Here is a 27,362-nt window from a genome sequence, read left to right on the forward strand (position 1 = left end):
GAAAACCTTAATTACAAATGGCACTATTGGTTTCAACACTGGAAACAAGGCCCCATCCCAAGACACACAGGGTCACCCTCTACTTACAGTAGAACAGCTCTTTCCAACAGATGAAAGCTTCCAATCTTTTGGCCTAGTGCCCATGTAATGTAGGCTTCCCAGTTGACCGCTGGTGGTGGGCAATCTCCTGTGGCTTTGCTGCATTGCCCACTGATTGCTGGTGATCGGTGGGAGGTGGTTACCCGCTACTGACAGGCAATCCTGGAAACTGCATACCAGGTGTGCAATGACACCACTTCCTGAAGTAACATTGTCATGCCGGCCACAGGCATGCTCCTGTGCTTCGCTGGGGCCAATTTTGGCCGGCGTGATGACATCACTTCCCAGAAGTGACATCATCACGGGAGCACCAGGAGCATGCATGCAAAAAGGGAGAGAGGCGCACAAGGCACGAAGCAAGTGCCAGGTCCCCCCTCCCATCAGGAGGGTATAGGGATTTGGCAACTCAAAATGAACTTCCTGGTACATTACTAGCATCCGCTTGCTACTTCTCTCAATACATGTCTTCAGGGCTCATTTCAAGGGGGAACGCGCAGGAACACAGTTCCAGCAGTTCCCCTAAGAGGTCACCTGTCAGGTGGTCCCGCCCACCTGACTCTCGGCCATTTTGGGCCCATTTAAGCCTGGATTGGGGCCAAAACGGCCCAGATCAGGCCTCTGACGGTGGGTGGATCACTCATTTAGCCGCGGCCCGATCCTGACCATTTTGGGCCCCTTTTGGACATTTTCAGCCCTTTTTGGCCATTTTGGGCCCAGTTTCGGCCCTGAATGGCCAGGATTGGGTCCAAAAAAGCCAGGATAGGTGATGTCAGGGGATGTGGCATATGCAAATCAGTTATGTTAATGACACACCTCTGGTGATGTCAAGGGACGTGGCATATGGCAATGAATTATGCTAATGAGTTATGCTAATGAGTTCCTCCAGCTCTTTTTCTACGAAATGACCCCTGCATGTCTTCAACTGCCTCTCCTGCACATTGTTATCTTCCAGACAGGCAAATGACATATTTCACCTAATCCAATCACACTTGCTATTGTTATTCACCAGCTATTGTCATTTACCTCCTACTGCTATTTGGCATCTGAAATCACACCACTCTCCAAGACATAAGGACAGATGGACTCACATTCTAGCTGCATCTGAAGAAGTGAGCTGTGACTTCCAAAAGCTCATACCCTACCACAAATTTTATTAGTCTTATAGGTGCTACTGAACGTGTGCTCTTTTCCTCTGCTACACACGGGCTAACAGGGCTACCCATCTTGATCTACCAGAAAATAACAATTAAGTCATTAACAGACTTCCAGCTGCAAGCTACTGGCCAAGGCTCCAGTATTCTTTGTGGATGTTGTGTTCCCTCTGTAACCATTCCCCTGTTCACCTTTCTATACTCCAATGCAGGGCCATTCCTCAATGCGCACTCTCCTAATACCTTGGGCCTTCATCCCAGAAACAGACAAAGCGCACTAGGGTGTGCCAGGCCGCAGCCACCTCCTCTGGGTCTCCAGAAACTAACCGGGCAATCCTGAGCAGTGCTACACCCTTCTAAATCCATTAAAGTCTTAGAAGGGTGTAACTCGGCTTATGATTGCACTCCTAATCTCTGATGTGGGTGTGTGTGTGTGGATGGATTCATTAACTGCATGCACATCGTTGCATATACTATAAGAAGAAGAAAAAAACAGCCTCGCTTTTTATGCACTTTTGTGAGGGGAGGGACTGTTTTATGAGCTGCAGTGTAAATATTGATATATATTTTTTAGCATTGGGCAGGGCACACCACAAGTACTCAGGAAAGTGACTTATTCATGACCAAGGAACTCTTTCGCACAATTGCCGTGCTATTAACTCCAAAAATAAGGAGATGCAAAGTAGGTTAATGTGACCAGTTTTTGCTGGTGTGGGAGTATGCAGATGGTGGGGCTGAGAAGGTTGCTTGACTAAGCAGATTCAAACTTGGAATTGTTGCATAACACAGCAATCAATATTGGTCCAATGTAATATAAACTTCTTTCTTTACTTATTTGGTCTCTCTTTGTTTCACTGGCTCCAGAGAGAAGGGGCTCTGCTCTGGACTTCGTGATGCAGTAGTAAAACAAGCCTCTAACAGTGTATTGAGTGCCTGTCTCTCAAAACTGAGCATCCACAGCAAGTTCCCTACACATCTGGGAAAAGAAGGAAGATCGTCTAATTCTGAAGATGAACCTTAAAGTCAGCCGTGAATTAAAAACTGTTGGCACGCTTAACTTGCGTGTATTGTGTGACCTCAAGTCGCTTCTGAATTATGGCGACCTTATGAATGAAAGACCTCCAAATTGTCCTATCATTAACAGACTTGCTCAGTTTTTGCAAACTGGAGGGCTTCCTTTACAGAGTCAAGTCATTTCATTTTGGGTTTTCCTCCTGCCACCAAGCACTTACCACCTGAAAAAGTATAATTTTGAAGTATGGAAGCCTATGAAATATTCATCATCACAGGATCGTACCTATTGTGATTTTGCCCTGTTTCCTGACAGGAAAGAGGCAACATAGTGCAGTACTTCATTCAGAGACACAGTGGGCAACCTCCCTGTAAGGTGGGTAAGTTCCTGTGTCTGCAGTGGGAAAGAGTGAATGATTTACACTCCAGATAGCAGAATTCCCTTCCCCCTGACAGGAGGGAAACAAAACCAGTCCAGTGACTCACAGGGAGATGCGATGGGTAGCCTGAGGGCAGGTAAATCCGCTGCACTTCTGCAGTGGGCGTGATCAGAATGTACCTGAAGCAGAGGTGCAGTGGAATTACTGGCCACAAGGAACAGTTGATGGGAAGGAGGAAAGGTAAAAGCAATGCAGTGGGCAGCCTCCTGTGGAGCAGGTGTTCAGAGAAGCCTTTTAACTATTTAATTAAATTTCTTTCTCACGCCACACTGAGTAAAGGGAGTGGACTTCAGAGCATCTCTTGTTCCGACACTTTGCAGCTCCAGGAGCAAAAGGCTGTCAGAGAAAGGACATGGGCCACAGGCTGTACCCTGCTCATCCCCCCTACCTGAACTGGAGGTCCAACAGCTGTTTCTATCTCACTGCAAAGACAATGGTTCAACAATGTCATTCCACGGTCTGAACGGTAGGTAGAGGAGGAAACAAGGGTTTTAGCCTAGATCAGCCCCCCCCCCAATCTTTTTGAGCCAGTGGACACCTTTGGATTTTGACATGGGGTGGGGGGTGGGGTTTGACCACAAAATGGCTGCCACTGGAGACGGAGCCAGCACAAAATGGCCACACACAGAGAAGAAGCCCAAGTGCAGGGGAGAAGAGGGGTGATTTTAAAATATATTGGGAAAGAAGGATGAGGAAAAATAAAATCAACGCTCACGGCTCAAGGAGGCTTCATGTGTGGAAATGGGCAGTTGAAGCTTTCCAGGACATGAAGGGAAATCACATCACCTGGTAAATAACATCCCAGTGAGCCTCTATTAAAAGGACAGGACATTTTCTCCCCAGACAGTTGACAATCTAAGGGGTAGGCTTGCCAGCCTCCAGGTAGTGGCTGGAGATCTCCCAGAATTACAACTGTTCTCCAGGCCACAGAGATCAGTTCACCTGGAGAAAATGGCTATTTTGGGGGGTGGACTCTATGGAATTATGCCATGCCAAGGTCCTTTCCCTCTCCAAACCTCACTTTCTCCAGGTTTCACCCCCCAGATCTCCAGGAATTTCCCAACTTGGAGCTGGCAACCCTAGGAAGGGAGCAGGCAGGGCTTTAAATGCTGCCCATGAATTTCAATCATCTGAGACAGAAGGAAAATGAGTGGTTGAAACCTGCCCTGTGAACTCCAGAGCTTAAAAACAGCAACTGTGCTGGATCAGACCAAAGGTGTCTCTTGTCCAGCATCCTCTTTCCCACAATGGCCAGTCAGATATCTCCAGTCCAGAAGACATGCAAGAGGACAAATTCTCTCCCTATTATTGGCTTCTGGTAACTGTTATTCAGAGGCCTGCTGCCCCTGACCATGGAGGTTCTGCTTATTCAGGGCTTTTTTTCTGGCAAAAGAGGTGGTGGAACTCAGGACTGCACAATGACGTCACTTTGGGTTAGCTGGAACAAAGGGGAAGTTTTTTAAAGTTTAAATAGCCCTTGGCGAAAATGATCACATGGCTGCTGGCCCCACCCCCTGATCTCCAGATTGGTAATCTAAACTCCCCTCTGTCTGGAGATCAGGGGGCGGGGCCATCAGCCATTTGACCATTTTCAAGAGGTTCCAGAACTCTGTTCCGCCACGTTTCCACTGAAAAAAAGCCCTGTGCTTATTCATCATGGATAATAGCTGCACCCAGATGTGTCTACTTCTTAATCTGACAAAAGACAGGCACCACCGGATACAAAATCCAGAATCTACAAACAAATTCCGGTGAACAGGAACTACAAGGTTCCACAATCTCTTAAGAAACTTTTTGTATATTTTAAAGTATTTTTAAAGTGCAAAGTGCTAATATTGTGCATACAATAAACAATACAAATAAACAGTCAATGTGCAAACCAATCCAACTGGTAAAGTTCAACCATATACATATAAGTCCAACTGGTAAAGTTCAACAATCCATGAGCAATGCAGTCAACACATGAGAATGAAATTCCCAGTATATTGCACAAATGCCGAGGTAGTGACCTCCAAATCCAAAGATCCAATGAAGGTGTTGTAACTGAGCGTTTCTTCAGCCTACGGGTTTCAGCCAGCAAATTTCCAATACCTTTTTCATAATAACAAACTTCCTCATAGGCAATAATATCTACTAGATTGTAAAGAGATTGGTACAACTAATTTTTTAAAAATTACAAAATTACCAATTATACAAATATTAAAAATACAAAATTCCAATACTCACTGGTCACAAAGTTTTCACAAGTTCATGTCTCAGTTGGTCAATACAGATGGAACAATGTCGTGAAGAGAACAGATCCGGTTACCATTTATATCTATTTACATTTAAAGATACAGTACACAGCCAAACATACAGCAGACAGTAATGACATAAATATAATTACAATTACAGTACAGTATAGGTGACATCACAAATAGCAAGACAGATCCATCTCATTGTTCAGTCCCTTAGGGGCTGAGTCGACTGAGTCGATAAATCCAATATGTTTCTAATTGTAAAAGGCATTTCTCATGGTCATTTTGTTTCGATGTATCTAGTACTCCCACTACCCATATCTTGAGCTCGTTAACTGAGCTATGCTTCCGTAGAAAGTGCTCTACCACTGGTGCTTCTAAAGTTTTATTTCTAATAGGAGAAAGATGTTCCTGCACCCTTATCTTTAACGACCGAGTTGTACTACCCACATAAATCAAAGGACAACTACACTGTATGATATACACTACATGGGAAGTCTTGCAAGTAGAAAAAGACTTTGAATACAGAGGTCTCCCCGTAATTGGGTCAATTATCTCAGATAGTTTAACCATGAATTGGCAAGTATTACAGTCTCCACACGGAAAATGTCCTATTGGAGTAGCTCTTAAAGGGGCAGCACCCTTATATTCTGATTGTACTAAAAAGTCTTTGAATTTTTTTGTTCTACGATAACCAATCGACGGAGCAGACTCGCATCCCTGAATAATAGAAATTATGTGCCAATGTCTGCGTATAATCCGTGATATAGAGGGAGCCATTGTGATATAGACATGAGCTTGTGAACACTTTGTGACCAGTGAGTATTGGAATTTTGTATTTTTAATATTTGTATAATTGGTAATTTTGTAATTTTTTAAAATTAGTTGTACAAATCTCTTTACAGTCCAGTAGATATTATTGCCTATGAGGAAGTTGTTATTACGAAACAGGTATTGGAAATTTGCTGGCTGAAAGCCGTAGGCTGAAGAAACGCTCAGCTACAACACCTTCATTGGATCTTTGGATTTGGAGGTCACTACCTCGGCATTTGTGCAATATACTGAGAATTTCATCCTCATGTGTTGACTGCATTGCTCATGGATTGTTGAACTTTACCAGTTGGACTTATATGTATATGGTTGAACTTTACCAGTTGGATTGGTTTGCACATTGACTGTTTATTTGTATTGTTTATTGTATGCACAATATTAGCACTTTGCACTTTAAAAATACTTTAAAATATACAAAAAGTTTCTTAAGAGATTGTGGAACCTTGTAGTTCCTGTATACCGGAATTTGTTTGTAGATTCTACTTTTTAATCTGAGCTGCCTTGAGTCCCTTTATTGGAAGAAAAGTGAGGGATTAATATTTTAATTATTAAATGAATAAAAAGGCTTGTCCACTGATTTTTCTAATCCCTTTCAGCGTCATCTAAATTAGCGGCCATCAGTCCATCCTGTGTCAGTGAGTTTCACAGGATCACGCTATGCTGTGTGAAGAAATATTTTCTTTTTTTCCTGACCTGAACCTTCTACCCATCAGCTTCATTGTGGTATAAGGAGCCCTTACCCCATCAGAAGGTATCTTGAGTACCCTCTTTGACCTGCACCCTCCGCCACTCTGCTGACAGCTCTCCTTCTTTCGAAGAAGTTAGCTTCCATCGTCATGAATAGTCCCCATGTCTGAAACAACAGCAAGGGTAAGAAAAGGAATGGAACAGATCAAGGAATGGCTCCTGTCCTGTCCCACTGCCACTTTCTGCACCCCTGCATTGTCCAGCAGAGCTGCTTCAACCACAGGGGCAAGAATCAGAACTGAGTTCTCTTTCAACCGTGATCATTTATCTGGCAGGATAAGAAATTCACTAGTAGACGAGGCTGCTGAATGAGGCTCCTAAATCTCCCCTTCGGATGATTAAACATGGACAAATATCTGGCAGGGAAGCTTTAGGATATGGTGAGATATCATTCCTTGACTGGGAAATAACTGGAGGATCACCCCCCCCCCCACTCAGCTGCTCTGCCTGCCTCGTCTCCTCTGCCTGACTCAGGAGGAAACCTTCGGCCAGGGCCACCGCCTGCAAACTGGTCTCTGGTCGTCATCCTCTCGCCCAGCGTGGCACTTCCTGGGGCAGGATGGCTAAGATAGAAAGCTGCCTTGTGGAAACCCTGTTGCCACTGCACTGTATCAGCAACCATAGCAGCACCAGGAAATCACACAAGCCCTTCCCCATGAGGAAAACATTGAAGGACACAGCTTCAGACACTGAAGTCCACTAAAGGCTTATTTCCGATAAGGCAGACGTCTTAGGCTGGCCCTGGGGAGCCAATAGAAAGCAAGGAGAGCCTGCAGAGCCAATCAGGAAACAGGACCCTGGTTGCCAGCCTCCAGGTGGTGGTTGGAGATCTCCCGGAATTGCAACTGATCTCCAGACCACAGAGATCAGTTCCCCCAGGAGAAAATGGCTACTTCCGGGGGTGAACTCTATGGAATTATACCATGGGAAGGTCCTTCCCCTCCCCAAAGCCTGCCTTCTCCGGGCTTCACCACCCAGTCTCCGGGAATTTCCCAACTTGGAGCTGGCCAACCCCAGGACTCCCCTCTCAAAAGGCCCTGCCTCACTTCCTAAAGAACTTGTAGTGGGAAGATTTCTCTATTACAAATGGGGGTTGCAAAAGAAAATGAAAATCTAGTGGCACCTAAAAGACCACATCGATTATTTCAATATGAGCTTTCAGGAGCCACATGCAGCCCACTCTTTTGGACAGGCGTGCACAGTTCTTTTTTCTAAGGAAAGAAAGGAAGAAGTTGGTACTCATGATGTTCACTTCCTTGGGGATCCTCTTTGGGGGTGCTGATATTAACAGCTACAACAACAACGGCAATTATCTGTCAAGGCTTTGGGGAGATGACGTCCATGCCGGTTATCTTTTGATAGATTGTAGACTGCAGCTAAAGGAACCCCTGAGGAAGCTCTGCGAGACGGGCCGCCCACTAGCAGCCTGTTGGGGCCAGGTGTGATCGTTACAGCTTCTTCTGGATCTGGGGTCATCTGCAAAACAAGAAATTGCATATTTATTGCAAGGACTATTTTATACGAAACAGTTACTTACCTCAGTTCCAGGAAGCAGCCTTCGTTACCTGCAGTAAAAGAGAACAGTTACACTGGACCTTTATTGTGTCTTTTACCGGCAGAGATTGTAGCTGGAATATACTGATTGTGATATTTTGTATCTTGGTCGTCACTACTTCATGTTGCTTATTTATTAATGTCTTTATATGATATTTTTGATATTGTTATTTATTGATTATATTGTGGCACTTTTGCACAATTGCACTTAAGAAACCACTTCTTGAAAACTTAATAGTGTGGTTTAGTGTATACCGCGGAGGGAATCCCCAGAGTTTTGCTATTGTGGAAAGAGGTGCCAGTACACTGAAGGGCTGCTGGGGATTCTGGATTAATAATGGACCCTAGTGTGGGGGGACTTACTTTTTTCTTTTTTAACTGTGCACACTTCTGGGGCGGTGTGATGATGTCAGTGCAGGAAGTGACATCATCACGCTGACCCCCCCCACACACTTCTGGGCGCCACTCCTGAGCAGCACCGCAAAGCCACGGGAGGCTGCCCAGGGCACCTGGGCTGATTGGCTGCTTCTCCAGGCTGGCAGCAGCACCATCATGCAGCTACAGGAGGGGCCAGGTGTCCAGTTTGGAAAACGTTTTCCCCAGGCAGTGTCCCAAAATACCAGATAGTCCGAGTTTGGTTCCCACTCCTCTGCTTGAAGCTAGCTGGGTGACTTTGGGTCAGTGACAGCTTCTAGGAGCTCTCTCAGCCTCACCCACCTCACCAGGTGATTGTCATGAGGATAATAATAACACACTTTGTACACTGCTCTGAGTGGGCATTAAGTTGTCCTGAAGGGCAGTATATAAATCTAATGTTAGTGTCAGGCTATGGATGACAGGATATGGTAGACAGGTCTCTGTACCATTGCAACAAGAAGTCCAAGCTCTTGGTTAAATGGTTTTATTCAGAAATCCAATCATTTCCATATATATGTCCATAGAATTACTCAGAGGCAGGAAAGCATCTAAGCAGTACACACTTCCTTGATAGGAAAAGAAAACTACGGCTCTAAATACTCAATCATTTCCCCCCTCCCACTTCGACCACAGGTTTGCGCAGGAAAGGGTCTGGGAATTTCTTCCAGAGTTTACAGACAGAACAAAAGGCATAAGAGTAAACTGTAACATTTCAGACAGTACAAGGTCACTTCTGTGAGTTTTAAAGGAAAGAGATAAGACAGCTGTGTTCTCAGGCTGCTTGAGAAACTAAAGTGATGGTTAGAGCATTTGCAAAATGAAATGAAGGTACAGCATTAGCAATGGTTCATCACCTAGAACAATGACATGGATGTAGGGGTACAGACATTACAGTTGTTATGATGATTAAAACCGGACACCTGGAAACCGTAGCACACTGGCATGTACCCTTCCCCTCCCCCCAAGTCCTGAACATGTGAGGAAAGATCCTGCTGGGAAATTTTATGCGGGGAGGGGGAGATAGGGGGGAGAAGTTAAAACTTGGTGTCAATTCAGCATAAATCTTTTTAAAAAAATTAATGAGCAAAGGTGTTTCTGACATTGCCTTCCTCTAGCAACCCTGGACTTCCTTGGTGGTCTCCCATGGAAGGACTGGCTGTGGTCGGCCTGATTTAGCTCCCAGCCTGGATTAAACTGGCCTGTTCAGATTGCTTTTCTGTTATCAACTCCTCTGGTTTCCCCTGACCCTGAGTTTTCTCCAGCAGGCTCTTTTGGGAATTATTGGGTTAAACCCATAAAAACCCTCATCCTAGAGGGCCGGAGGAACAATCTGAGCAGGAGGCGTGTCTTTAAAAAATCCAAACAGTGAAAGCTCTTTTTTTTTCCCTGCTGGGGGAGCCGCTCTGGTTTTCAACTTCTGTGCGGCAGAACCAAAGGAGGAGGGGGCCCTTCGGGGGAGCATGCAAGTGCAGGTGAGGCCCTTTCGCGAGGGGGAGGGGGACGCCGGAGGAGATTCCCGGAGAAGCACCCACGTGCTTGCTACGCCTCCCCCCCCATCAGTTAGCAGTGTTGCTTGGTTCCCACGAAGGAGGTACCTCCCCTGGCAGGTGAGGTTGCCAATCTCCAGGTGGTGACTGGAGTTCTTTGGGAATTACAACTGAGCTTCAGACTACAAGAGATCGGTTCCCCTGGAGAAAACAGCAGCTTCAGAGGGAGAAATGGTACCCTGTAGCTTGTAGATGAAATCCCTCCCGAGTCCTCCCTCCTCCACAGCTACCACCCCCCAAACTCCAGAAAGTTTCCCAGTGTGGAGTTGGCAGTCCTTCCAACTCAGCTTCTTCCAGATCTGAGATGCAGGAAAGATATTTGCAAATGTATCCCCCCTCTTTTCTTTTTTTTTTTGCAACTTCTAGACGGTTGAGGGGTAGGGTTGCCAACCTCCAGGTGAGGCCTGAAGACCTCCTAGAATTACAACTGAACTCCAGACTACAGTGATCAGATCCTCCGGAGAAAATGGCTGCTTTGGAGAGTGGACTTTATGACCTTATACCCTGCTTAGCCCTCCCTAGGCTCCACCACCTTCAAATTTCCAGATATTTCCCAGATGAGTTGGCAACCAAAGTGAGGAGGAGTTGCAGTTTGGGGGTGGTGGGAGAGAAGGAAGACGTGCCACCCTCCCCCCCGTACGAGAGCACCTAAGTGTCCCACCCGAGTTCTCAGTTCTCACAGGATGTTTAGAGGCCAAAAGGCAGCCTGGTCCAATGTGGATTCATTAGGGTAGAAAGTGACTCCATTGGGTGTCTTTTCTTATGGTCTAATTATCTTCAGTTTGGGGTCTGGGTAATTTTAAAGTTTTATTTATTTTATTTTACTTTCTCTGTTTCTTCCTTCCCAACTGCGATCTAAAGCTGCTTATGTCATTCTCTGCTCCTCTGTTTTATCCTTGCGCAACAGCGCTGTGAGGTAGGTTAGGCTGAGAGGCTGTGACTGGCCCAAGGTCACCCAGCAGCCTTCAGTGGCAGAGTGGGGATTCAAACCTCGGTCTCCAAGATCTTAGACCAATACTCTATAACCACTACAGCACACTGGTTCTACTGCGTTTTACTCAATACTGTTCCCATAAGGGGACTGCTTATTTGCCTCTTTCAGTGACTAGTTTACTGTTTTACTCTGTGCTTATCATGATAGGAATTTTATTTTTTTTGTTGCTGCTATTTATTGTTAGTTTTGTATTGTATGTTTTCCAGTGACTGTTGCAAGTTGCCTCAAACATCTTAAACAGAGATTGTTGCACACAAACTGATTTAATAAATAATGTTAAAGTACACACACACACAGTGCCAAAGATGGAATGGTTGCTGCTCTCTGTTTTATTTATTGTTACTGTCTATTCCATTTTTCCTTAGGGAAAAGCATATAATGCCATCCTCACCTCCTGTTTATCTCCCTTTTCTAGAATTTTCTTTCCTGAGAGTTTATTACAGCAGGATCAGCCAGCAATGAATATGGAGGCACAAGATTCAGCCGACTCCGCCCCCGAGATGGGATCCCTTAAAGAAGGAAAAGCCCGACAAGCCAACCAAGCCGGAAGCATCCGAGAATTCTTGCAAAGGATCCCTCTGAGTCAAGTGAAGGAGGAACCAGACGAGGGACTCCTTCAACGGTGGGAAGTCCAGTGGCAGGAATTCTTGAAGACAATGGAGTCTCCTCATTCAGACTGGGGGTTTCTACACTTACCGGAAGAGCCCACCCACTGGGATGATGCTAAGGGATTTCTGGCCTCCTTTGAGCAAGTGGCCAAAGCCTGCCGGTGGCCCAGGGAAGAGTGGGTGGCCCGACTTGTGCCAGCGTTGAGTGGAGAGGCTGAGCAGGCCTTCAGCAGGCTGCAGGACAGGGACAGAGAGGATTATGGAAAGGTGAAGGCAGCCATCTTGAAGGGAGATGCCATCTGTAGGGAGAAGCTGCGTCAGCACTTCAGGCGTTTCTGCTACCAGGAGGCTGAGGGGCCAAGAGGGACTTACTGCAGACTTCAGGAACTTTGTGGCCGGTGGCTGAAAGTTGAAACACACACCAAGGAGCAGATCCTGGAGCTGCTGGTCCTGGAGCAATTCCTGACCATCCTGCCCCCAGAGATCCAGAGCTGGGTAAGGGAGCGGGGCCCTGAAACCTGCGCCCAAGCCATTACCTTCACTGAGGATTTCCTGAAGATGCGGCAAGAGGCCGAGAGACGGGGAAAACAGGTGAGGTGATTCCACTTTGGTATTTGAGGTTGTGGCCCAGGGATGGTGGCTCTGCCTGTTCTGAAGTAGAAAGCAAGAGCTGCTCTGCCCATCTGGAACGAGGCTGCAGCCTGCCTGCCTGCCTGTCTTGGACAGCTGATCAAAGCGGATGAACTTTTCAGCCGTTTCACACAGAAGGCTGTTGACTAAGGATGGCCTGATTGCTGTCTTTGTATACTGAAAGGGGCCTTGCTTTTGTTGTAGGTGTTTATGCCATTGGGGGAGTTGGCTGTGAGTTTGTCGGAGGCCGAGAAAGCTCCATTGGGCACTGAACCCCTGCTGTGTGCCAAGGCCAAGCTGGAAGATGACGGAGATGCCCACCTGCAGAGTAAGGAAGGGGTAACTTTTACGCAGTCGGGGATGCTGTGAAGCTCCTTCTTGGTCCGATCTCAGTTGTGACACTTCTGGGAGCTAAGAGGTCGCTTAGGGCCCAGAGAGTCTTTGAGATGGAGAAGCTGGCTTTCAAGTTTCTGGGTGAGCTAAAAAGGGAATGCAGAAAGGCGTGCAAAGTTCTTCTCTGTTGCTCAGGGGAGGGGCCGTATCCAAGCATGGTACAAAAATTATCAGCACCATTTAAAACAGTTCCTCAGCATGGCGCCCATCAGTCCTTCCCTTGACACTTACTGAGCTTTTCAGAAAATGAGTGGGGCAGTTGTAAGGCAGGGCTTATTATTAGCTGTCCTCATTCAAATAAAAGGGGTTCTCCACGGCCCCTGTCAATGTATGGTTCTATTCCCCCTTTCAGGCTTTCCTCCTTTTTATTCCTCCTCCTCTTTCCCCTGATCTTTCCTTCATTTCTTTTTATTCCCCTTATGCGATTCTTTTGTTTTAGTTTCACTGGTTTTTATTTCCAATATGTCCAAATCCGTTGCTTAGTTTATGGCATTTAAAACACCATTTGTATATGTAAGTGATGCAGAAATATCCAAAACGGAACAAAATTCAACAAGGAAAAAGGTGCAAGGAAACACATTCACATGCCATGGGAGTTGTGATTTCAGTTTCCATGTTTTTAAAAATATATATTTGCATTTAAAGTTCTGGTAAGGTGCCTTATGAAACAGTATCTATATTTATTTTAAAAATTTCTATGCTGCTTTTATACCGAAATAGGGCCAAAGGTGGGAAATATCAAAACATTAAAACATTTCAATATTAATGTCTAGAAATATTGTAAATAAATATTACTTGTTTCCTTAGGGACTCCTTTCCCACTATATTGGGTCCGTCAAGCTCTTCCAGAGCTCTCTCAGCCTCACCCACCTCACAGGGTGATTGTTGTGGGGAGAGTAATAACATACTTTGTCAACTGCTTTGAGTGGGTGTTAAATTGTCCTGAAGGGCAGTATATAAATTGAATGCTGTTGCCGTTGTTAAAGGGAAAGTAGCCACAGAGCTTTTCTCCTTCTTCCTGGTACCTGTGTTTTCATGTTCTCAAGTTCAATTTTTCTCCTGTCCAGAGTATAAGTACTACATGGTTTTTCTCATTTCTTCTGCAGGTCAGGGAGGGCTGTCTGTAAATAAAGAGGAAAAATCTGCACCAGAAACTTCAGAGAGAGATGGATTATTTGGAACAGCACCGGAAAACACAGAAGAACTTGGCCCTCGGTTTGGAAATCGTGAAAATGACCCTGAGGATCTGCAGAGAATAGAGCTCCAGGAAGAAACCCACCCAGGGGAGATCATGGATGAATCTGTTACTTATGGAGGTTATATAGACTTGGGAGGAATTATTGTCCAGCAAAGGAGCCATACGCCCAAGAGACATATCGCTTATGGGAAAAGCTTCGGCCACAGTGCGCGTTCCATTAAATACAAGCGAATGCGCAAGAGAGGAAAACCCCACCAGTGCTTGGTATGTGGGAAGTGCTTCCTTTACAGCTCTGGGCTCGCCACTCATGAGCGAATCCACACGGGAGAGAAGCCGTACGAATGCTCAGAGTGCGGGAAGACCTTTGTCTGCAGCTCGGATCGTAACCGCCATCAGAGGACTCACACAGAAGAGAAACCATACGAGTGCTCTGACTGCGGGAAAAGCTTCCGGCAGCGGTTCAGTCTTAACAGACATCGCAGACTCCATACCGCTGAAAATCCATATATCCCATGCTCCAAACATGGAGAGAACTCCATGGTGAGCTGAAACGCAGTTGGAGATTTGCTCACTGGACAGAATCCGTTTAGGTGAATGAGCTGTTTGGGGAAGGAAAAACCTATTCAGAATGTTATTGAAGAGGAAAAGGAGCAAGACGCTTCCTCCATTTGGTCAGTCCTGCTTGGGACTTAAGCCTACTGTGGATAAAGGCTATTAACAGCTCAGTCACTAGAGGAGGAGCCCGGTACCTGTTGGTGCCTGTCTTGAAGTTCAGGATGGCCCTCACAGGTTTGGGACATGCATTTTGCAAGAGTCCCAGCATGTTCAGGTCACGCAATTCAGGACATTCCTTCCCTGTATAACGGAAATTAGACCTGCACCTCTTTCAAATGTCTTAAATTTCCAGGTCTATCTTGAGGGCAGTGTGGAGAAATAGGGGAGGTTTTTGGTTATTCTCATTTCATCTCTTAGGGTTTTTTTAAAAAAATAACTCTTCCTAGTGAAATTACATGACCCTGTTTTCTTTGCCTTTGTTTCACTTTCTAAACAGCAAGTTGTTTCAAGAGCTGGTGGTGGTATAAATTCAAGAACTGGTGGTATAAATTAGGAAAATTCTCTTGGTCCTTGGCGGTGGGTTGGCTTGATCTTCCCATCCCATCACTGCAGCCATAAAGCCTCATGTTCTCCCGGCCCTCTTCTTTTCACAGAGGAATGAAAGAGAATGCCACACAGATAACTTGGGAATGTTGTTTCATCCACAGCCCCTTGTCTCTTTTGCCAGTGTGTAGGCCATCAGGGAACCTGAATGAAGCTGTTACCATCAGCGATCACACATGTCTTTGTTCCATTCGCCTGCCATTTGTCTTGTGTTGTTGTTTCCAAAAGAAAAACCGGGGCTGACACCAGAAAGGCGAGGCATTTCTCCACTCCTGGGCAATCAGTCTTGAGGCTGCCAGCAGCCAGCCTCCACTTTATCCTATACTCCTCTTCCTTGGCCAGTTTTGAAATGCTTTTCATGCGGGTGATCTTCCACACCATCGCAGTGTTTTCCTTCTTCTCTCTGACTTTGCTGCCTTGTCCATGCCACCGTCATACCCATCCATTTTTATAGAAACGTTATGATAATTTTATAGTCACATAATTATGATAAATTTTGAAATATTAGAATGGGCATTGCATTTATATCCTGCCTCTTCTACTTGAATTCACTACAAATGGGAGCGAGGGAGCATACAACATCCCATTCTCAAAATCCAAATATGCTAAAATACTTTCAGTGACACTGAGAGATCTCTGTCTTTTGGTGCTACACCTCTGAAGATGCCAGCCACAGCTGCTGGCGAAACGTCAGGAACTACAATGCCAAGACCACGGCAATACAGCCCGGAAAACCCACAACAACCAATTTTCAGTGTTCTGCCAATTCTGTTTTTAAAAAAATCTGCTGAAGCAGTTTTTTTAAAAAAATGATCTGGGAGCAAGTGGGTGGGCCACCCAGAGAAATGGGGCCACCATAAAGAAGTATCTGCTTAGCTTACCATGGTAAATCTCATGTGGAGCAGGGGATCTGCAAACATGGCCCCTTCCATTGATTCCAAAGGATTTGCTGCACGTTTATTTGTATAGTGATGCCATCACGAAACATCCCCAGTGAAATTCTAGTCCTTACTGGGGTGGTGAATCTGTGTCTGAGCTGCCTGTACCCCTTCAGACTACAGGTGAGGCTTGCACGACTGAACAAGTCCTCCGTTAAACAAAAATCCTTTGCAAGAAGCAGGGCTCCAGGCTACCTGTTGTCTTGGCTTGCTGGTTTCTTATAGACAGAGAGGAATGTATGGCGAGGCTGTGGATTGTATGAATGCAGTGGAGGTATAACAACATATGAACAGATTTTAATCCCCACTAAATCCATCTATATGTACTTTCCACTGCTAAATTTTGCTGACTTGTCCCTTTTTGCAGTTTGCTGTGTAGAAAGTCCGTACCTTTACTGCAGTGCTAATAAAAATAGCAATAATAATTCTATTTCTTCTCTGCTCATAAGGCCAACTAGTCAGTTTGTGACAGAAGTGAGGTTTGACTTGGGGACCTTCTAGACATCACTCCTTCTCTTTGGCCTCAGTGCTTCCTGATCAAAATAACCTACACCACCAGCGGAACCAAAAACCATCTTGAGTTCTTGTTATTGCCCCTCAAAAGGACAGGAAAATCTGTTGGTTTATTTCTTTTACTTCAGGTATTTATAAGCTATGTTCTCTGTGAAATAATGTGGCAAGCAGCATCTAAGTAGCAGGCCAGAGAGTGCTCATGGGCTGTGAGGAAATGGCCAGCGTGGCATGGCAAATAACTGAATGCTTCTGTGTGCTGAAAGTAACCACCTGGAGGAGGCTGCCCGTTGCATATCTGCATGATTCCTTGTTCTGGCCTTGCTGTCTCCTGGTAAGCTTCCAGCTGGGCTGAGTACATCTGCAGTATTTCTGTATTGGCTGTAATGTATTATGAGACACTTGCAATGCAGCGGTGTATCAGAGCTAATATTGGGGAGTATTGCTTGTTGCATCACTGCATGAGTCCCTGTTTATGCTGTTCTTCCTTCCGATCAGCCTCAACTTTGAACAGGTAGTTCTGCACTTTTTCTGCATTCTTCTCAGATACTACTATTAATATAATGCAACATAATGCATATAACCAAAACTTGAACCTGTTTTGCTTTGTGAGAACAGCACAACCACAGACACTGCCTAATCATTAACCGCGGGAACTATAAGATCCAGGCAAAACATATATATATACCCATCTGGATCTGAGGCTTTGCTCCTCCAGAGTCCCTCAACCAAACTGTGTCAACACGGAAAGCGGTTTGAGTTCCAGGGTGCAATAAGACACCATTTAGGCTTGGGCAAATAAGGAAAGGAAATGGCTGGTGTAAAGAGAACCTGTGGGGTGTAGTGGTTAGAGTATCAGACTAGAGCTGGGGAGACTTAAGTTGAAATCCTCACTTAACCATGACATTCTGGGGGACCCGGAGCTAGTCGCTGTCTGCCTAACTTACAGGGTTGTGAGCATAAAATGGGAAGTGGGCTTCCCACCAGGGCACGTTTTCTGGAGGGACAGGGTGCCTTGCCTAGGCTTCCTCTGTGGCAGCGCCCTCTGGTGGTGCACCAGGGTATAAAGTGAGTTGTCTGAAATAATTTACTAAATTATATAGAAGGATTATCATTCCCCTGGTAAAATCCCACCCCCCCCCCCCGTTTTGCTTGTGAAGATGATGAGGGGACTATATGCATACATTCCTCCCTTTAAAGTTTCAGCTTATTTCCAGGGGAGGGAGGTGGCAACGGCCTCCTTGTCAAATGTGACTTAAATCCTATTGCTCCACCGTCTTCTGCAACCGGAGTCCAAGTTTGCTCTTCTACTGCAGACCAGCCCGGCTCCCCCACCTGATCCCTTCATACAGAAGAGCAAACGAAAGGCTTCAAATACGGCTAGGAAGTGCCGCTTGCAGACGGAATTGCCCGTCTGGGAGTTTGTAGCAATGTAGATCTATGGGAGGAAGAGAGTCTGGATTTCTAGAAAGGCCCCTCCGTTGGACGGCCCCTTCCCCCACCTGCGCGCTCCGTCGCCGGAATAAACTCCTGCTTGCAGTTGCTGAATACGCTTGCCTCCCCTGGAGTCGGTGCCGCTGCTTCGGGGCCGGATCCCGCACGTTCTTCCTTCCTTCGCTTCGGGTAAGTTGAAAAAAATATTTTGCAGCCGGAACAGAGAAAATCCCTGCCGGGAGAGGGAAATATCTGGCAGCAAAACAGAGAGAGAGAGAGAGCCTTTTCTCTACTCCTCCGCCCCTTTATTTATTTTCTTCATTTATAGCCCGCCTTTCTTACTATGAGATACTCTGACTCGGGGGAAGGCAAAAAGCAGGAGGCGGGGGCTGTTTCTGCGTTAAAAGTAATCGGGTGCGGAATGTCCCTCCTCCAGCGGCATGTTCTATGGGGCTCATTTGGGGCAAGGGGGATTGGCAACCCTAGGAAAGAGCAAAAGCGTTGGCAAGGGTGGCTCCAGATTCGACAAGCAAGCTTGTGTTTAAGGGAGGGGTGAATGGGTTTTTGGGGGGGGGCGTTTTAGGATAAGGTATGTGTGTGTGTGTGTGTGTTGCGGGTCTTTTGTCGAGGTGCCTGATTTCAATGAGGGCCAGGAGCTACGAGGAATGGGCATTTACTTAATCTGCAGTTGGAAATAGCAGATTCTAAGAGCCTGTCCTTTCATTGTAAGCAAAGTCCAAAGTTCCCTTCTCCCATACTTCCCGTGCCAGGTCCAAGGCGACAACTTGCCCCTTGCCTTCTGTGATTTCTATTGCCTTAAGCAGCATATAGCTCACTTGGGAGTGAATTGGTCCCCCCAAGCACATTATTTTACTTAATATGTACATAAGCTGCATTTCCTCTTTAGAAGCGATGTAGACACACACACACAAAGTGCAAAGCAACAAACCTGGAGCCAGCCTTGTTGACAGCACGTAAGTTAAATGGCATAAATAACTTTGGGGGTCATCTAGACCAGGAGACCCCAGTCTTTTTGAACCTGTGGGCACTTTGGAATTCTGAGACAGGGCAGCAGGTGCAACTACAAAATGGCTGCTACAGGAGCCAACTGAAGCTGTTCCTGGCTGCCCTACCACCGGAGATGGAGAGCTGGGTCAGGGAATGTCAGCCAGAGACCAGTTCCCAGGCAGTGGTCCTGGCAGAAGGCTTCCTCCTGAGCCAGGCGGAGTCCAAGAAGCAGGTAGGACAGGTGACAACATTTCATCCAAGTACTGCCAAGGGGGCTGAATATATGAACAAGAATATCCTACAGCTTCCTCGACATTTTCCCCCATTTTCTTCATCCAAAAAAGGAGATTTAACATTCCCATGGCAAAAAGAGGCAAAGCCTCCAAATAGAGCTGAGAAAACAGAAATCTATTATATAATTTGTGATATGTGCAGTATGTTTCAACATGTAATGTTTTAATTGTTTTTATGGTTTGTATGCATTTTACACCTGGTTTTGTTTTAATGATGTCTTCTTTGTTGGTCTTAAGGGTTTTTAAAGTGTGGTTTTATTATGTATGTTTTACGTTGTTAGCTGCCTGGGTGGTCCTTAGGAGGGCGGAAAGGTGGGGTATAAAGCTTGATAAATAAATAAGAACATTTCTCAACAGCAGTGTGAAAAAATGACATTAAAAAAAGACCGTTGGAGAAACATCAAAACTAGAAAATGCCTTAGTTGGCTTGAGCATCTTTTGTCAAGAGGAGGCCCAGTAAATGGGGGAAACTTTACTGCTGTTTCAGATCTGGGGATCAACCACAGTGACGGCTACTATGTTCCCCACAGTGGACGGGGCTTCATTAGAAAAGTGGCAGAATCCTGTTACCAGGGACCACTTACAGGAGTGGGGCCAAGATTCCCCCACACTGGGTAAGAACTCATCCTGTTTTATTTAGGGCTGTGGGAGACAAGAGGCACAACTGGGAACCCCAACGTCTTTCCTTTTATTCCGAAGCAGCCCGAAACAAGTTGGGGTGGGGTAGCTGGAAAATAGATCAGAGCTTGACAGATCAAAGCCTGCCAAGAATAAGGAAAGAAAAGGCACCATCGTGAGTTGTCAATATTGCCTGGCTTGGCCAATATCAATACTTGATGACTACCACGCCGGCAAGGTCAGTTTAACCAGCCCATCAGGGTGAAGGGCTGAGATACGTGATCTGCTTTGGGCCAAGGGAAGAGGAGGAAAAAAGAGGGTGTTTGGATTTAAATTTATTTATATCATTTATAGTTTGCCTTTCTTACTGGGACTCAAGGAGGCTTGCACAGAATAAGTCCATACTATCAGCAAGATAGGACATCCAGGAGACATTACAATGCAATATGCTTTGACTTGTAGAAATCTGGCACCAGCCAGAGATTGGAAACAGTGTTGAAGCAAAGCATAAATATTAACAAGACACATTAAACAATGCAAAAAAAATGACATAGTAGGAACCTACTTGCAGCAACAGGTAGTATGGATGTGCAGTATAGACTACAGACTAGAGCCTGTAGTCTATACTAGAATGTTGAAATGGTTTGGGAGCTGGCTATTAAGAAGTGCCCTTGGGGAGCTGTAAAGGGCCTCTCGATTTCTTAGTGGGACTGCTGCCATTTTAAAGATAATAAAAAACTCTCTGTACCTCCACGGGAAAGAACTTGCTTTGCTGGCCTGGAGTCTCAATTCCAGTCCAGGGAAAGTATGTTGGATAGCAGGGCTGCTTGTAGTTTGGGAGAGCCATTGTCAGCCAGAACAATTGTAAGCAGATCTACTCAGAATTCACCTGGATCCGGGACAGTATTTGGCGGACTGGGCGAAATTGAAACAATTTTTGGGAAAAAAATGGGATGTGAAAGGAGAACTGTGGCAGTTTGAGAATTTTTAAAATAAGACATTTTAAACAGAAGAGAGAAGTGACTTTACCATTAAGAATTTATATCTATTTTAATCTAAGCTTGGATTATAATATAGTAGAAAAGGGGTGAAATTTAGAACTGATTTTGTAAAGAATAAGATAGGGAGGTTAGGATAAGTAATACCTTTTTTAGAGTATATGAATAAGGGAATGGTTAAATAAATATACTGATGGGGCATACTATATATACTATAATGTTAGTGGATCAGATTGTATATTATATAATTAATGTGTAGTACGGTGTTGTATGCTGTGCCACATTGGTAGCAGGGCACACAGTAGGGGTTTTAATACATATTATAATGACGATAGTATATTTGATAGAATATATGTTTAAAAGAAATAGAATATGTTTAAATTAAGACTTCTGTTATATATTATACTATATTATACTGGTCTGCTATATTGAGGGGTATAAGATCTATACTATATTGATAGTATAACTGATAGATGTATATTATACTGATAGAATATTTGATAGCATAATTGATAGAAGTATACTATATTGATAGGATATTTGATATATATGATAGAATACCTGGAAAAAAATTAGAATGTGCTTAGAGTAAGGGATTTATTAAGTAATAAGAGGGGTTAAGGGTTGGAAAGATGTTGGAAGTCGATAGAGAGGGGGGAGGAAAAGGGTGGGGGGTAGGGTTAATTAGAGATTGAGGGAATGTATGTATTGAATTGGAAAAGTATACTCACCAATAAAAAATTGTTTTTTAAAAAAAGAGATCTACTCAGAATTCTACTCAGGGGTTACTCCTAGAAAAGAGGATGGTAGCATAGGTGGTCTAATGCAGCTTCAAATGTTCAAACCTGCTTATCAGGGCATTTTTCTGTCCCCCATCACTTCCTTTGTATATAAGCAGACATTTGAAGCAAACCAAATTCTTCTCCTTACAAGGAAAGTGCCCGGTAAAGTGAGCTCATAAATAACTATTCACCTGTAGCCACTACGATTTCTTCTAGTTGACAAAGAACACAGAGCTTTTGCAAACAGAATGAAAGAATGGGATTGCTTCTCTTCAGGCTAGTAAGGAAGGTTGAGTAGGCTTCGTTGGGCCCCTAAGATTTGTGAACTTTGCACATTTGCAAAAGCTGTCATAAACAGCGACTCTGAAACCTCTTTTTGCTTGGATATGTGAAGGATCCATGGCTCAGTGGAAGAGACTCTCCTTGGCATGCAAAGGGTCCCTGGTTCAATTCCCAGCATCTTCAGTTTCAAAAGATAGTAGGTGATAGGAAAGACCTCTGCCTGGGACCCTGGAGAACAGCTCCTGGTCCGAGTATACAATACTGACCTTGATGCATTGATGGTATGATTCAGCTCTGTGTGTGTTTGTAGTGAAACTGCATTCAACCAAGCAAATGAATTAAGAAGTGTTTATACATATGATTTTTTTTTAAATCCCCACCCCAACTTTTACCTCACTCACAGACAGCAGAAAAACGCCTTTGACCTATCTTTCTTGCAGAGGAACTGAAACAGCTGCTGTCCATCCAGTCCAGGTAGGGGAGATGAGAATTGATCCCCTCTTCCTTCGTCGTGTGACTTTTCCTCTTGGAACTACTGCAAGATGTCAGAGCAGGACAGACTCTGAACTTCACTCCCTTTCCTCACATACTATTCTGTACATGCAAGAAAACACAATTCCCCACACCTGAACTTCTGCATTAGCATTGCAGTCGCTGCCTGGGATAACCTTCATTTAGATAACATTTCCTCCTCCTTTCAGTATCCAGTGTCCTTTGAGGATGTGGCTGTGTATTTCACCAAGGCAGAGTGGGTGCTGCTGGATCCTGGCCAGAGAGCTCTGTACAAAGATGTCATGGTGGAGAATTACAGGAACGTGGCCTCTCTGGGTAAGGATCCCCTTTCCTTGAGTTTGTAGATGGCAAAGGTGTGAATTGCTGTTGTTAAGATGTTGCAGTGAAACAGGTGGCTGGGTTGTGTACCTTTGGTATAACCTTTTGGTACAACCTTGTAGCCTCACATTCTCTTCTTTTGGCTTAAGAGGGAGGGAAAACCTAACCAGGTGGATATGCTATTAGCTGGTTGACATGGTGCTCAAAGATTTTCCTGGGAAAGTTGTGAAGGGCATTTCCTTCTGGGTTTTGGTTTTCTTTCCCTGTGCTGGAATTTGCACAATAAATTTCTGAAGAAATTTCCCAGGCTGAGAAGCAGAGCCAGAAAATTCCAGATACTTACAGGAGTCCTCCCTCTGTGACATACAAATGTGTCAGGCTTAAAAAGCACCTTCCTTCATTTGAAGGACTAGCTCAGCTAGGAGGTACAGAAACAAGGTACATCAGTACATACCTAGACGACAAACCTGTATTGGTTACAGATGAATGTGTAATGGACATGGCTTCCCCTAAAGAATTCAAGGAGTTGTCATTTGGGCAGAGCGCTGAGAATTCTGCTAAAGGTTCCTAAATTCAAACCACTGCAGAACTACAATTCCCAGTATCCTGAGGGAGAAGGGAATGGCTGTTGTATCTGTAGCATTAGGTACACTATCACAAAAGCAATATCTAACTGATCTCTTCTTCCTGCCACCTTTGCCAAAGGATCTGTGGCCCCTAAACCTGACCTCATCTGCTGGCTGGATGAAAAGTGTATCCAGGTCTCCAAGGAACCAGAGCAATTAACAGGTAAGTGCTTAAATGTGCAATGGAATCCTTTAGGAAATGTGAGATACTGTGGGTCTAGCTTTGGTGGGTTTTTTTCACCCAGACTATTAGACTGTTTTTTTCCTAGCACTTTTCTCATAAGGCTTTATGTCACCCACTGTTTATTACAGTAAATTGATTATATGGAACATTTATAGCATTACTTTGCCATTACATAATAAAGAGTGTACCACTCTTTCTTTTCATCACACTGTTGGTCAGTTGGTCGGCTGTCATGTACTTTGTGTAGTTTAGCAGAAATACTAATGAATCAAAGGTAGCTTTAATCCATTTATCTTCTTGTTATTATCTTCTTGTTAAGCCTAATTGAAGGCTTGTTCTTATATATCTGGCTTGATTGTTCTAGGCATCAGTTTGGGGGCCCAAAACTATTTTTTTAACAGTTGTTTCAGCTAACCATTCTTTGTTTCTTTGAGCTTTTAATAGGTTTCTTTCTTTGTTCCAACAGAAGATATAAAGGAGAGTAAGAATGAAGGAGAGTCACCCCAAGCAGAAGAGGTTAACCATACAGAGATGAAAAGGAATGTTCACACAGGAAAGAAACCTTTTAAATGCCTGGAGTGTGGAAAAAGCTTCAGTCGGAATAGCCACCTTACTTCACATCAGAGAGTGCACACAGGAGAGAAACCATATAAATGTTTGGAGTGTGGAAAGAGCTTCAGCAGGAATGCCCACCTTACCTCACATCAGAGAATTCACACAGGAGAGAAACCGTTTAAGTGCTTGGAGTGTGGAAAGTGCTTCAGTGGCAGTGGTGGCCTAATTAAACATCAAAGAGTTCACACAGGCGAGAAACCATATAAATGTTTGAAGTGTGGAAAGAGTTTTACTCAAAGTTCAAGCTGTTCTTTACATCAGAGAATCCACAAAACTGAGAAACCATATAAATGCATAGAATGTGGAAAGCACTTCAGTCACAATGCAAGCCTCTCTTCGCATCTCCAAATACACACAGGAGAGAAACCTTATAAATGCTTGGTATGTGGGAAAAGCTTCAACTGGAAAAATGGCCTCACTTCCCATAAGAGAATACATACAGGGGAGAAACCTTATAAGTGTTCAGAATGTGAAAAAAGCTTTAGTCGTAGTGCGAGCCTTACTCAGCACCAGAGAATCCACAAAGGAGAGAAACCTTATAAATGCTTAGAGTGTGGCAAGAGTTTCAACCAGGGTGCGGGCCTTAGATCACATAAAAGAATTCACACAGGAGAAAAGCCCTACAAATGTTTGGAGTGCGGAAAGAGTTTTACTCGCAGTTCCAGCTGTATGTTACATCAGAGAATCCACAAAGGAGAGAAACCTTATAGATGCTCAGAGTGTGGAAAGAGCTTCAGCTATAGCACAAGCCTGATCATGCATCAGAAACTACACAGAGGGGAGAAACCATATAAATGCTTAGTATGTGGAAAGAGCTTCAACTGGAGAAGCAGCCTTGCTTTGCATCAGAGAATGCACACAGGGAAGGAAACTCATACATGCTTAGAGTGTGGGAAGAGCTTCAACCATAGTGCAAGCCTGACTCGACATCAAAAAGTACACACACAAGAGAAACTGTATAAATGCTTGGAGTGTGGAAAGAGCTTCAACTGGAGCAATAGCCTCACTTCACACCAGAGAATACACACAGGAGAGAAACCTTATAAATGCTCTGAGTGTGGGAAGAGCTTCAGTCACAGTGCAAGCCTTACTTGGCATCGGAAAATACACACTGGAGAGAAACCATATAAATGCTTGGAGTGCGGCAAGGAATTCAGAAACAAGAGAACACTTACTTTGCATCAGAGAATCCACAGGAGAAAAAATATATCGGTGCACAGAGTGCAGAAAAAACTTCAGTCAGCGTTGCCACCTTACTTCACATCAAAGAATCCATACAGGAGAGAAACCTTATCAATGCTCTGACTGTGGAAAGAGATTCAGTTGGAATTCAAGCCTTATTTTTCATTATAGAATTCACACAGCAGGGGCGAAACCATATAAATGTTTGCAGAAATTAATTCAGGAAGGACAGGCACCTTTTTAAAAGTTACAGGGCAAAAGAAATATCAATAAGTTTTTCCTAGACACAGAGCTACCACACCACCAGATTAGTAGGTGCCAGAGTTTTCTCATAGCAGAGAGAACTCGGTGTATCAATAGGACTTACTGGAGGGGTGAGTGTTGTTTATATTTAGGAGGCTGATGATGTGCGTTTGTTTAAAAAAATGGAAGACATGAAGCTACCTTATACTGAATCAGACTATCAAGGGCAATATTGTTTACTCAGGTAGACAGCAGCCCTCTAGGGTCTCAAGTAGAGGTCTTTTACATCACCTACTAAGCAATCCTTTTAACTGGTGGTGCAGTGTGTGGTTTAGTGGCTAGCGTAATGGGCTAGGATCTGAGAGACCCAGGTTCGACTCCCTGCTTTGTCATGGAAGCTTGCTGCGTGACCTTGGGCCAGTGATGTACACTTAGTCTAACATACCTCACAGGGTTGTTGTGAGGATAAAATGGAGGAGAGGCGAACAATGTAAGCCACTTTTGGTCCCCATTGGAGAAAAGTGGGATATAAAGTTTAAAAAAAACCACCCTGGAGATGCTGAGGATTGAACCTGGGACCTGTTGCACAGCAAGCAGATGCTTTACCATTGAGCCATGGCTCCATCTCTAAATTAAAAGTTAACATTTGCGTTTTCAGTTTAAAATGAGTGTTAGAATATGTTGTGTGCAAATAGCTTTGTGGGAGCCTTGCTGGTATGGTATATATTTTTAGATACACAAGTATATATAAATATTGAGATTATACTGTCCTCCCTTCACACAAAGTGCTCTGGTTGAAGAGTCGGTCTTCAACTCACTCTGATTGCGTTTGTTTTTTGACCCATCTCTCCTGTCCTACCTTCAGTTTGAAAAATAGAGAAGGCTGAAAACAGACACAAAAGAGGCCTGTAAGATCAGACCTTAAGATTATGGCCCGGGGCTTCTGCCTGCTAGCCTTATGTCTTTTTAAATTTTGTAACATCAAGCCTGACAAAGACCTCTGGTCAGCTCAAAAGCCTGCATGGAGTTTTGTGCTCATTTGGTTGATCCAATAAAAAAAATTACACAGTTTTTGTTCTAGTTTTTGGAATTTTGTCTAGACCAATGTGACTGCATTGTGGCTTGGATGGCCCAGGTTAGCCTGATCAGATTAGATTTAGGCTGCTAAGCAGTGTCAGCCCTGGTTAGTACTTGGATGGGGGGCCGCCAAGAAAGTACACAGGTCACTATGCAGACACAGGCAATGGCAAACCACCTCGGTTCATCTCTTGCCTTGAAAACCCGTTGGGATCACCATTAGTCAGTTGTACTTGACATCTTACACACACACACGGCTGTACAACTTTTTCTAAAAGATTAATCGTCACACACACACACACAGTAATGTGAGCCTCTTTTCTATTCCCCAACTTAGTTTTTAGCAAACAAGAATGCTTCTGAGCATGAGCAGAGTGACTTTTTGTCATCCGTAGCCAGCCCTGAGGAGAGGCAGCAGAGGTTTTTAATCTATTCACTTGGGCAGGCTGTTTCAGGAGGTGGAGGCCACAACACAGCATGACCACAATAATGTGAGATTCCAGTCCAGTAGCATCTTAAAGACCAACAAGATTTCCAGGGTATAAGCATAAGAGAGTCAAAGCCCTTCCTCATCATTATTGTGCCATAGAACACAATGCCATGGAAGCCTGCTGGGCCAGCCACCATCTCACAGCCTAAGCTACCTCACAGGGCTGTTGTGAGAATCAAGTGGAGGAGAAAAGCATGATGTTGTATGTCCTTTTCAGCTCCCGTTGGGGAGAAAAG

At 44.5% G+C, this 27,362-nt stretch overlaps 1 pseudogene; it reads left to right on the top strand.

The window, feature by feature from the left end:
• Positions 1–9,882: 9,882 nt before the first annotated feature.
• On the top strand, positions 9,883–26,603 carry LOC129327824 (zinc finger protein 850-like; annotated as a pseudogene).
• Positions 26,604–27,362: the final 759 nt, after the last annotated feature.

The sequence above is a fragment of the Eublepharis macularius genome, chromosome 4 (genome assembly GCF_028583425.1).
Source record: "Eublepharis macularius isolate TG4126 chromosome 4, MPM_Emac_v1.0, whole genome shotgun sequence".
Classification (NCBI taxonomy): domain Eukaryota; kingdom Metazoa; phylum Chordata; class Lepidosauria; order Squamata; family Eublepharidae; genus Eublepharis; species Eublepharis macularius.